This window comes from Tachyglossus aculeatus, unplaced genomic scaffold (assembly GCF_015852505.1).
Source record: "Tachyglossus aculeatus isolate mTacAcu1 unplaced genomic scaffold, mTacAcu1.pri scaffold_92_arrow_ctg1, whole genome shotgun sequence".
Taxonomy (NCBI): domain Eukaryota; kingdom Metazoa; phylum Chordata; class Mammalia; order Monotremata; family Tachyglossidae; genus Tachyglossus; species Tachyglossus aculeatus.
Genome location: NW_024045098.1, coordinates 324,519 through 337,820, shown reverse-complemented (window position 1 = coordinate 337,820; position 13,302 = coordinate 324,519).

Genomic DNA, 13,302 nt, shown 5'->3' with positions numbered 1-13,302 from the left:
CAGATGGCCGGAGTAGCACTTGAGAGGAGGGAGGAGAGGTCCTCTGAGGATACTGCTGGGAAGGATGGGAGAGTAGCAGAGAGTGTTGAGAGCCGGTGGGTTGGAGAAGTGGGGGGAGTGACTTTAGGGAGGTGGGACCTGATGGATTTAATTTTGTTAATGAAGTAGGAGGCCAGATCGTTGGGGGTGAGGGAGGGAGGAGGGGGAGGAACCGGGAGCCGGAGAAGGGAGTTGAATGTACGGAAGAGCTGGCGGGGATGATGGGCATGGGTGTCAATAAGGGAGGAGAAATAGTTTTGTCTGGCAGAGGAGAGGGCTGAGTTAAGGCAGGAAAGGATAAACTTGAAGTGAACGAGGTTGCCTTGGTGTTTAGACTTTCGTCAGCAGCGTTCGGCAGCTCGAGCATAAGAGCGAAGGAGGCGGACAGTGACAGTGATCCAGGGCTGTGGGTTAGTGGTACGAGAGCGGCGAAGGGAAAGAGGAGCGAGTGAGTCTATCTGAATAGAAACGGTAGAGTTGAGAGCAGTAATCTGATCATCAAGATTGGGTAGAGAGGAGAGGGCGGCGAGGTGCGGAGTGAGGTGCTCAGAAAGGTGGATGGGGTCAAGAGAGCAGAGATCTCTGTGAGGGAGTAATATGGATTTACAGGGGAAAGGAGTGTGAGTGAGGAGGCAGGTGAGAAGATTATGATCAGAGAGAGGGATTTCAGAGTTGGTGATGGTGGAGACAGTGCAGCGGTAGGGTGATGAGGTTTAGGGTGTGACCAAGTTGGTGAGTGGGCGAGGTAGGGTGGAGCAAGAGGTTGGCAGCATCGAGGAGAGATAGAAGGCGGGCGGCAGAGGAGTTATAAAGGATATCCATGTGGATGTTGAAGTCTCCGAGGATCAGAGTGGGCATGGAAAAGGAGAGAAGGAAGGTGAGGAAGGGGTCAAAATCATTAAAGAAGTTGGAGGTGGGGCCGGGGAGGGTGGTAGATGACAGCTACAAAAATCTGGAGGGGGTGGTAGAGCCGAATAATGTGGGCTTCAAAGGAAGGGAAGGAAAGGGAAGGGGGAGGAGGGAGAGTACGAAAGCGACATTGGGGGGCGAGAAGGAAACCGACACCTCCTCCTTTTCTGGTGAGTCTGGGGGAGTGGGAGAAGAAGAGGCCTCCACTGGAGTGAGCAGCAGCAGAGACCGTGTCGTCCGGAGACAGCCATGTTTCAGTTAGGGAGAAGAGGAGTAGATAGCTGGAAAGGAATAGGTCCAGGATGAAAGGGATCTTACTTATAATGGAGCAGAGGTTCCAGAGGCCACACTTGGCAGTAGCTGTCGAGGGAGGTGAGTGAGGGAGAAGGGTGCGAGGGGTGGGGGGGGTTGGATTGGGATTAGTTGGCGGGGGCCTAGGCGGGGATAGTGGGAAGAGGGGTGGCAACGGAAAAGGAGAATTGGGATGGGGTGAGGGCGGGGAAGAGAGGAGGGAAGGGGCTGGGAGGGAGAAGTGGAGGATTGGCACTGATACAGAGGGGTCCTTGGTAGGGAATGAGGGGGAGTGGTCTTGGTGGACGAGAGGGAGGGAAAAAGCTGGGTGGGAGAGGGGAAGGGGAAGGTGAGGAATGGGAATGGCAGTTGGGAGCGAGGGAATTGAAAGTTCATGGTGAGATCAGCAGGGCGAGTGACAGTACAGCGGGAGGTTAACAATTGAGATGCAGAAGCGATAAAACAGTAGCAATGATATAAATAGGCGATGTCATCACGGGGGTAGTTAACGATTAACATTCAATGGCAATAATAAAATTGGCAGATAATGATGTCACAGAGAGCAGATACAAACTATTATGTGCTGGAGTGGGGTGGACCTGTTAAGGGGGATCATGGAGCAGAGATACCTGGGGAGAGGAGTGAACAGCCAAATAGCTTAGGAGGGCTGAGTAGGTGCGAATGAGGTTGTCGTTAATATAACTCGGTGATAACAAGGGCCTTTTTCCCAGGGGCGGGTGCAGTCAGGGCCGAACCGGGAAAGGGAGGGTGGGGGGGGGGCACTTTTAGGAAGGTCGCTTAAGTGGGGGTGGGGGTGGGAGCATGGGGCGTCTATGGGGACGCTCCGAGGAGAGGATCCTTCCGGGAGCAGTGGGGCCACGCGGTGTGATGGCGGGCGGGCATCTCGGGAACGGAGTCCCGGGCGTCAGTGGCGACGCTCTGAGGAGAGAGATGTTAATGCAAATAAATATATTATGGGTATGTACGTACATGCCGCGAAGAGGAGGGTGGAGTGAATATAAAGTGCTTAAAGGGTACGAATTGAAAGGTGATTTGGAGTGAGAGGGAGAAGGAGTAGGGGAAAAGGGGATGTAATTGAAGTAGGCCCCTTGGAGAAGATGTGGGGAGTGTGGTGGTCTGTTGTATCCGGAGGGAAACGGAGCTTCAGGTCAATGGGAGGCCTTGGACAAGGGGTACGTTTTAAGAGAGATGACATAGAGCTACAGTAATCAGGTTAGCACTACAGGAGTAAAGTGTGAGGGTTGGGATATTGTAGGAAATCAGGAAAGTACGATAAGAGGGTACAAGATGACTGAGGGCTTCAAAGCTGATAGAAAGTTGTTTCTGTATGATAAGAAGATGGATGAGCAACCACTGGGGGTTCTCGTTTGTTTAGAAAAATGATCCAGGCAGGAAAGTGAAGTACAGTCTGGAGGTGGGGAAACCATGAGGCAGCGAGGTCAGCAAGGGAGCCGTTAGGGTAATTAAGGAGTGATAGGATTACCGTGGTAGCAGGTTAGATAGAGAAGAAAAGATTTTAACAATATTGTGAAGGTTGAACCAACTAGATTTTGTAACTGAATATGTGGGTTGAATGAGAGAGAGGAGTCAAGGATAAAATCAAGGTTAACAACTTGTGAGACAGGAACTATGGTGGCGTGGTCTATAGTAATGAGAAAGTCAAGGAAGGATAGGGTTTCGGTGGAAAGGGAAGGAGTTCTGCTTTGGATATGTTAAGTTTCAGTTGACAGCAGGACATCCAAATGGAAATGTCCTGAAGGCAGAAGGAAATGTGAGCCTGCAGAGAGGGAGATAGATCGGTGCTAGAGATGTAGATTTGGGAATCATCTGCATAGAGTTGTGGCTGAAGCCGTGAGAGTGAATGATTTTCCATGTGAGTGTAGATGGCGATTAGAAGGGACCCAGAACTGATCTTTGGGGGACATCTACAGTTAGGATGTGGGAGACAGAGGAGGAGCCCACGAAAGAGACTGAGAAAGAGTGGCCACATAGATAGGAGGAGAACCAGGAGAGGACAATGCCAGTGAAGCTGAGGCTGGATAACATTTTGAGGAGAAGGGGGTAGTCGATGGTGTGGAAGACAGTTTAGAGGTCGAGGCGGATTATAAAGGAGCAGTGGCCATTGGATTTGTCAAGCAGGAGATCATTTGTGACCTTTGAGGGGGTGGTTTTTGTAGAGTGAAGTAGACAGAAGCTAGATTAGAGGGAGTTAAGAGAGAACTGGAAGAGAGGAACTTGAGATAGTGGGAGCAGACAACGTGCTCAAGGAGGCTGTTAAGGAATGAAAGGAGAGAGATGGGGCAATAACCGGACGGAGTCATGGGGTTAAAGGAAGGGGTTTTTTTTGGATAAGGAAGGCATGAGCATACTTGAAAGCAGTGTGGAAAAAGCCAATGGAGAGCAAGCAGTTGAAGATGTCGGTCTGGGAGGGTAGAAGGGATGCTGCAAGTGTTTTGATAAGGTGTGAAGGGATGGGATCAAATGCACTTCTGAAGGGGGTGGATTATGAGAGAACATAGGAGATCTCCTCTTTATGTACTGCTGGGACGGGTGGAAAAGTTGCAAAAGGGGCAGGAACTGGCGAGGAGCAGGAGAGATGTTTGGGAGATAAAGTCTGACAGATTTGGTTTTCTCAATAAAGTAGGTAGCCAGGTCATGAGTGGCAAGTGATTGGGGAGGCAGAGGGACATGGGGTTTTAGGAGGAAGTTAAACAACTGAAACAACTGATGAGGGCCATGGGCATGGGTTTCAAGTGGAGCAGACCATCTCAAGAACCGTAGGGAGTAACCTAGCCTAGTGGGAAGACCCTGGGCCTGGGAGTCCATTTCTGCTCCTCTTCAAATGGTTTATTAATATTAACCTCCCCTTTCTGCTTACTCAGACCCAAAACTCCCAAACGCAGGACGCCTATCAAAAGTCTGAGACCTAATTGTCAATTTTGTCCCCTGTCTGCAGGAGATTTTAAAGACTTACCAATCAATTGATTGTGCAGTCACATTTACTGAATGCTTATCGTGTGCAAACCAGTGTACTGAGCATTTGGGAGAATTCAGTATCCATCATTTGGTAGACACATTCCGGGTTCAGTGAGCTTACAGTCTCCGGGGGAGATAGCCATTAATACCCATAAATGAATAAATTGTGGGTATAGATACATAAGTGTAGTTAGGTTCCAGAAGGGGTAATAAAGGTTGCAGGTCAGAATGCAAAGGCGACATAGAAGGGAGTGGTACAGGAAATGAAGGCTTACTGGGAGAAAAACTCTTGGAGGAGATATGCTTATAGTAAGGCTTTGAAGGCAAGGAGAGTAATCGTCTGCCAGATAGAAATATGAAGGGCGTTCCTGGCCAGAGGCATGACTTGGGTGAGGGGGTTAGAGGTGAGATAGGCAAGATCAAAGTGCGGTGAGTAGGGTGACAATAAAGGAGTAATAGAGCAGGTTGGGTTGTCATAGGAAATCAGTGAGGTGAGGTAGGAGGGTGCAAGGTGATGGAGTACTTTAAATTCCATGCTAAGGAATTTCTGTTTGACGTAGAGATGGATGGACAGCCACTAGAGATTCTTGAAGAGTGGGGAAACATGGACTATATGGTTCTGTAGAAAAAACCTTGAGAAGCAGTGTTGCCTAGTAGATCGAGCATGGGCCTGGAAATGAATAGGACCTGAGTTCTAATCCCCACTGACATTTTTCTACTGTGTGATCTGGGGCAAGTCACTTAACTTCCCTATGTTTCAATTACTTCATCTGTAAAATGGGGATGAAGACTATGATCTTCATGTGGGGCATGAACTTTGTACAATCTTTTAGCTTGAATCTATCACAGTGCTTAGAACAGTACCTGGAACATAGTAAGCGCTTAACAAATACCACCAAGAAAAATGGCCCAGGCAGCAGAGTGCAGTATGGAAAGAATTGGGAAGAGACAGGAGGCAGTAAGGTCAGTGATAATAGTAATAATTATGATATTTGCTAAGCACTTAACTATGTGCCAGGCATTTTACTAAATGCTGGGTTGGATACAAGAAAATCTGGTTGGACACAGTCCCTGTCCCACATAGGACTCACAGTCTCAATGCCCATTTTCCAGATGAGTTAGCTGAGGCCCAGATAAGTGAAGTGACTTGCCCAAGGTCACACAGCAGACAAGGAGCTGAGTCAGGATTAGAACCCGTGACCTCCTGACTCTCAGGCCCGCGATCTATCCCCTACGCCATGCTGCTTCTCAAAGTGGCTGTAAAGTGGATGATGCAGTGACAAAGGCAAGATAATAAGAATTTTTGGATTAACATGGTAGCCCTTTGGATGGGAGAGGAAAGGGCAGATTTTAGTGATGTTGTGAAGGTTGAGCCTGCAGGATTTGTTGACAGATTGAATATATGAGTTGAATGAGAAAGAGGAGTTGATATTAATGCGAAAGATATGTGCTTGTGAGAAAAGGAAGATAATGGTGTAGTCTACAGGGATGGGAAAGTCATTAGGAAAACAGGGGAGAAGATGAGGAGTTCTGTTTTGGACATGTTAAATTTCAGGTTGTTGCCTAGACATCCAGGTAGAGCTGTCCTGAAGACAGAAGGAAATGCGAGGCGTCAAGGAAGGACAAGAGATCAGGACTGAAGATGCCAATTAGGGAAGCATCTACATAATAATGGCAGTTGAAGTCATAGGATTGGATGAGTTCTTCAGGAGAGTGGGTGTAGATGGAGATTAAAAGGGGACCTACACCTAAACCTTGAAGGACTCCCACAATTAGGGGGTGGGAGGCGGAGGAGAGGCCCCTCAAAGAGACTAAGTAGGAACCACCAGGGAGATAAGAGGAGAACCAGAAGAGGACTGTATGAGTGAAGCCAAAGTTGGATCATGTTTCCAAGTGAAAGGGGAGGTTGACAATATTGAAGGTAGCTGAAAGGTCGAGGAGAATTAAAAAGGAGTAGAGGTCATTTGATTTTGCAAGAAGGAGATCATTGGTGACCCATAAGAGGGATGCTTCTGTGGAGCACATAGGGAAGAAACCAGATTGGAGGGGATCAAGGAGAGAATTGGAGGACAGGAATAAGAGACAGTGAGTGTGGACAACTTGCTCAAGGAATTTGGAAATGAATGGTAAGAGGAAGATAGGGTGGTAAATGCAGGGAATTGTGGGATCAAGGGAGGGTTTGTTTAGGGTTTGTTTGTCTGTTTGTTGTTTGTTGTTTGTTTAGGGTTTGTTTAGGTTTGTTTAGAAGACTCCTTGTCTTTCCTCCCAAACCCTGCCCTCTCCCTGACTTTCCCATCTCTGTTGACGGCACTACCATCCTTCCCGTCTCACAAGCTCGCAACCTTGGTGTCATCCTCGACTCCGCTCTCTCGTTCACCCCTCACATCGAAGCCGTCACCAAAACCTGCCGGTCTCAGCTCCGCAACATTGCCAAGATCCGCGCTTTCCTCTCCATCCAAACCGCAACCCTGCTCGTTCAAGCTCTCATCCTATACCGTCTGGACTACTGTATCAGCCTTCTCTCTGATCTCCTGTGGCAGACCTAACATCTGGCCCATCAATTACTGGGCCCAAGTAGTAAGCCAGGCCCCCCGGCCTTCCGTGCTCACAGGAAGACCTACAAGGAACTGAGACGAGAGTTGTGGCCAAAAGGCTGGTCTCTGTTGTCACAGCCTTGTACAGGCAAGAGTTACTTGTTATCGGCCCTTCGGCCTTGCATAGATGGGTGTTGCTTGTTACTGGCCTTGAAGGTTACAGAATTACTGTGTTAGCTATAAACACAGGAACGTGGAAAATTACAGAATGTGACTGAAAGAAATAAAGGTCTTGCTGCTTAACCCAATAAACATTCTCCTTGTCCACCTTGAGACTCGCCTGGCCTGCGTTCTTCCATTGCGCGTGCCCGTCTCCCCACTGTGCTGGACGCGTGGAGGCAGACGGCAACAGATGGCGCCCGAACAGGGACTCAGCACCGCAACCCTCACGAAGCAACTCATCACTGTGCAGTGACTCACTAAGGAACGGAAGAGGTGAGGGCATTTAAGTGAACTTTCATTTTCAAACACCAGGCTTACAGCAGGGAAGGAAATAGGACAAATTCAGTTTCGTTCTCGGGATCATTATATCCAATTACTTAAGGATGTTGTAAAGGAGCGTGGGTTGATTATCACCACTGCCCAGATTGAACAATTTTTGGAATGCGTGGAAAAATGCTGCCCTTGGTTTCCAAAGGAAGGAAAGTGGAATCCTTTCACTGAGCCAGATCCTTCGGCACCACCACCTCCACCACCCCCTCCATGGGTCCCGAAACCAGCACAAACACCTCTGCAGTGAGCGATGGGGGCTGCTATGGAAGGGGGAGAGGAGATACCTATTGAATTATTGATGGGTTTCCCTGTGATGGAGCAACCTGACCCTGCTAATCCTGGTCAGTTAATACGTACCCACGAACTCTTGAATTTCAAATTATTAAAAGAAGTGAAACAGGGTGCTGCGACATATGGACCCACGGCTCCTTATGTGCTAGCACTCATAGAAAGTATTGCTTCCTCAATCCTTTGCCCGTATGATTGGCAAACCTTAGCCAAGACTGTCCTGGATGGCGGAGACTATTTGCTTCGGAAGGCAGAATTTTTTGATTTGTGCGCGGAGCAAGCGCGTCACAATGATCGCGCCCGACCTCCAGTTTAAATCACTTTCGAGATGCTTACAGGGAGCTACAGACTCGTGAAGGTTTGTCCCAGCCCCTCTCCAAAGGGGTACTGATTACATGGAAAACTGTTTTTACGGCGCTGCGGGCGCTGCATCCCGCTGAACAGGTGTTGCAGGAGACACCGGCGACGTGAGACTTGGGGGCAGGGAGTGATCAGGAGGACCCCCTGTCCTTTGAAGTTTTGCCTCCAACAGAAGGATTGGAGCCGATGTACGCTACTGTTCCGGATCCCGAGGACTTGTATCGGGACCAGGATCATAATGACTCTGGCGATCCTTCTGACTCTGGGACTGCAGACCCGAAGGAGGGATCTGATCTATACCCGCCTTTGGCCCCTCTTACAACGACGGCTGGTGCCGCACCCACAGCAAAGGACCTTTTGCAGACCCAGCGCCTGCAGGCGGTATCCCATTCGTCTATCGTTCCCCCTCCCCCCCTTGCTCCCCCTTTGTCTGCTGCGCCACCGTATGTATATGCTGTGCCTGCTACGGTGCAGCCTGCCTAGACCGGAGCCCTTTCGGGCTGCCGGCAGGAGGCATTGCGCCGAGGGGATGTACAGCTACTGCAAGCGATGCCGGTGGTGTATCTTCCTGGGCGGCCGGCTCAGTATGACTCGATCCTTTATGAGTTGATTAAAGAGTTGCGGAAAAGTATTCGCGATTATGGGTTACAGTCGTCCTATACAATGAATCCAATAGTGGCCGTCTCTGAATCGTATGTGATGACACCCCATGATTGGCGTACCTTGTTGCGTTTATTGCTCATTCTGGCCCAGTTTTCTGTTTGGGACTCTGAGTATCGGGAAGCTGTTACCCTGCAAGTTATGGATAATATTGCTAACAATATTAATCTTAGGGTGGTAGGGAAACTAAGGAACTCCCAGAAAGAGTAAAATGGAAGGACCCCCTCACGCGACAGTAGCGAGGGCTAGATCCCTTATTAACGTGGGGCCGAGGTTATGCTTGTGTCTTTCCAGAAACTGAGGGCCGCCCGATCTGGATACCTACAAGGAACATTCGTCGAGTCCTTTCTACAGTGCGTTCTCCCTCACCCTGTATACTTCAGGAGCTGACCGAGAACCAGGAGACAGACTCCGCGACTTTTCCTCTGGAGGATCAGCGGCCCAGTTCCCCAAAATGATGATCACTTTCCTGATCCTCGCCTCCTCCACTGTTGTGATTACTGACGACTAGTGGACTGTTGTTCCGTACCCTCCGTGGGTGCGGCCCGTTACGTGGCAGGACCCGGTGGGAGATATTCTCACTAATGCTTCTGATCTTGTAAGGGGGGATGCGATTCCATGGGAAGGACCAGGGGAAGAGGTACTTGTCAATGTCTCCCTCCTTGCTACTCGCACTCCTATATGTTTCTCTGCAGCTCCGACCCCAAGTCCGTGTCTGTCTCTGCTCCCCCTCACTACTTGGGCTCAAGAAAGAGAATTACGTGAACCTCAGCCCCGTTCGGTGTACTGTGGGATTACCCGTTTGACTGCTGTATCCCATCGTCTGGGAACCTCACCTTCGGTACCCGAACTTCCTTCTTGCGTGTTTGCCAGCTCGTCTTGGCCACCATCAGAGTCTCTTTTGCCTAACTGGCAAACGTGCCGACAACCCTTCCCCACGGTTATTCATTTGTCCTCTCACGTATTCCCAGCCACCCTACTGAATTGGGGCGGACATGACCACCTTACTTATTTATCCCCTTTGCATGGTTATCTTGGGTTTCTGCCCATGGATGCTTTCCAGGCTTTAGGTTCCTCTCGTGCCGGAACTTCCTCCCCTTTTGTACCCCCACCTTTGGCGGGCTTTTGCTGCTTTGGGTCCAATCACGCTTGCTTTTACTCGATTACAGGTCCCTTTCGATTCTATCCCAGTCCATACGGAAGAACGGCAAATAAGAGCATGTATATTGCCACCACAAGCCTTCCTTCTTGGTTACCCGTCCCTTATCACCTTCCCTTCCCTCTGGAATATTACATGTGATAATTGTAGACTTACCCAATGTATATCCGCCCATGATGCCACTGCTACTATTCTTATAGTATATAAGAACCTCGTCATGCTATACTACCCACCTCATTATCCCACCCTTGGGCTGAGTCCCCTGCGGATTCTGCCCTGCAGATGCTAGCTGATCATTTTCGCATTCCAAAACGGCGACATCGTCGGTTCGTTGGATTGTTAATTACTGGGTTTATCGCTTTGGCATCCCTTATTATTGCTACCACCTTATCCCCTATTACCCTGCATACTGAAATAACACAGGCCTCCTGTGTTAATTCCCTTGCAAGAAATGTTTCTGATGCTCTGCAAACACAGTTACGATTAGATAAAGCCTTTACCGCTCACCTCTCTCTTCTACAGCATTCTCTTATAGAATTAGGAAATGAGGTTGATGCTCTGCCCATTCAACTTGCTTTTCAACTTTGCGATAATCGTTACCCTCATATCTGTGTGACCCCATATTATTACAATGCCACATTTCCCGGGTTTTCGTGGTCCTCGATCCGAAATCGGCAACAAGGAGCCTGGCATTCTTCGAATGTCTCCCTTGATTTGTCACACCTTGCCTCACTCTACGATGCTATGCAAAATACCCCTCCCTTGACCATTCCTGCCGATATTGCTTCACCGATCATTTCTGCCCTTGAGGCGGTTAATCCTTTTAATTGGCTCTCAATGCTGCTTCATAGTCTCCCATATATTATTTTGTTGATCTTGGCCCTGTTTTGCCTGCCCTGCCTTGCCCGATGGCTATCTGTCTTCCTTCGCCCGTTTCTTACTCAACTCCATGCTTTGCAGTTGTTTCAAAAACAAAAAAGGGGGACTTGTGGCAGACCTAACATCTGGCCCATCAATTACTGGGCCTAAGTAGTAAGCCAGGCCCCCCGGCCTTCCGTGCTCACAGGAAGACCTACAAGGAACTGAGACGAGAGTTGTGGCCAAAAGGCTGGTCTCTGTTATCACAGCCTTGTACAGGCAAAAGTTACTTGTTATCGGCCCTACGGCCTTGCATAGATGGGTGTTGCTTGTTATTGGCCTTGAAGGTTACAGAATTGTTGTGTTAGCTATAAACACAGGAACGTGGAAAATTACAGAATGTGACTGAAAGATATAAAGGTCTTGCTGCTTAACCCAGTAAACAGTCTCCTTGTCCACCTTGAGACTCGCCTGGCCTGCGTTCTTCCATTGCACGTGCCCGTCTCCCCACTGCGCTGGACGCGTGGAGGCTGACGGCAACAATCTCTCATCCTCATGTCTCTCCCCACTTCAATCCATACTTCATGCTGCTGTCCGGATTGTTTTTGTCCAGAAACGCTCTGGGCATGTTACTCCCCTCCTCAAAAATCTCCAGTGGCTACCAATCAATCTGCGCATCAGGCAGAAACTCCTCACCCTCGGCTTCAAGGCTGTCCATCACCTCGCCCCCTCCTACCTCACCTCCCTTCTCTACTTCTACAGCCCAGCCCGCACCCTCCGCTCCTCTGCCACTAATCTCCTCACCGTGCCTCGTTCTCGCCTGTCCCGCCATCGACCCCTGGCCCACGTCATCCCCCTGGCCTGGAATGCCCTCCCTCTGCCCATCCGCCAAGCTAGCTCTCTTCCTCCCTTCAAGGCCACACTGAGAGCTCACCTCCTCCAGGAGGTCTTCCCAGACTGAGCCCCTTCCTTCCTTTCCCCCTCGTCCCCCTCTCCATCCCCCTCATTTTACCTCCTTCCCTTCCTCACAGCACCTGTATATATGTATATATGTTTGTACATATTTATTACCTATTTATTTGTTTATTTTACTTGTACAAATCTATTCTATTTATTTTATTTTGTTAGTATGTTTGGTTTTGTTCTCTGTCTCCCCCTTCTAGACTGTGAGCCCATTGGTGGGTAGGGACTGTCTCTATATGCTGCCAACTTGTACTTCCCAAGCGCTTATTACAGTGCTCTGCACACAGTAAGCGCTGAATAAATACGATTGATTGATTGATTGATTGATTTATGATAGAGGAGACATGAGCAGGGCTAAATGAATGAATCAATCAATTGTAACAACTGAATAAGTCAATTGTGTTTATTAAATGTTTACTGTGTGCAGAACACTGTACTAAGCAATTGGTACAATGTAAAGAGTTGGTACACATATTTCCTGCCCAGAGACAAATAATAATAATAATAATAATAATAATAATAGTAGCATTTGTTAAACGTTTAGTATGTGCTAAGCACTGTTCTAAGCGCTGGGGTAAATACAAGGTAATCAGGCTGTCTCACGTGGGGATCATAGTCTCAATCCCCATTTTACAGATGAGATAACTGAGGCACAGAGAAGGTAAGTGACTTGGCCAAGGTCACGCAGTAAAAGTGGCGGAGCTGGGATCAGAACCCATGACCTCTGACACCCAAGCCTGTGCTCTTGCCACTAGGCTAGAAGGCTAGACTGTAAGAACTTGAGGGTGATGTCTGTGTTAGTGCTGTGGGCATGGGAAGACAGGGGGGTGAGGGAATCAGGATGATCCCACAGATCGAGCCAGGCCAGGAATCCGCCCTTCCTTACCTCACCCATGTGTAATGGGGTGTAGCCCTAACTGGCTGCAGCGTCCTCTGCTGGAGAGCCGGGGAATGGGAATTGGGAGGTTTTCAGCTCAGCATTTCTTACAAGCACTATCTGACGTTGTCACCTCTCCTGGCCTCCTGGCTGATGCAACCCCTGATAACCCCATCATCGCGTTTGGGACTGAAACTGTTGAGAAGGGAAACAACTCCCTCCCTCTCTTACCCGTTGGCCTCCTACGTAGCCAGAGATGGCTGAGAAGACTGAGAAGAGGATGACAAGCTTATTTCTAGCCTGCGTTTTGGTTGCAGGGATGCAGGGGTTGAGATCTCAGGCAGGAATGATCCCCGGAGCTCCCCAGCCAGGATGAGGCCATGTGGCTGAGTCTGGGGTCCAAAGAGATGAGATGGGGTGGGGTGGAGGAGGCTGGGTCCTTCCTCAGCAAGCAACAAAACTTGGTTTTAGCTCTGCTCCAAGCTCAAGGGACCAGTAAGAGACAGGGGGATACTCTCAGAAGAGTTTCCCGTTTCACTGGTGTCTATCCCGGCTATCAAGGTAAGGTTAGTGGGTGGCATCAGGCAAGAGGCTGAACAAGGTGAAAAAGACACAGAGGGACATAGGGTGAGACTAACTCACCCAGACTCCCTTTTCCTGCTCCCCACAGAAGATGGTGCTGTGGCTAGGCAGTTCAGCCCTCTGGGAGGAGAAGGTCACTGCCCACATACTGACCTAAGCTCTGAGACCACTCTGCTTCCTGCACTGAATGTACTTGGTACCAACACAGACATTGCCCCAACGTGCCTGCCTGG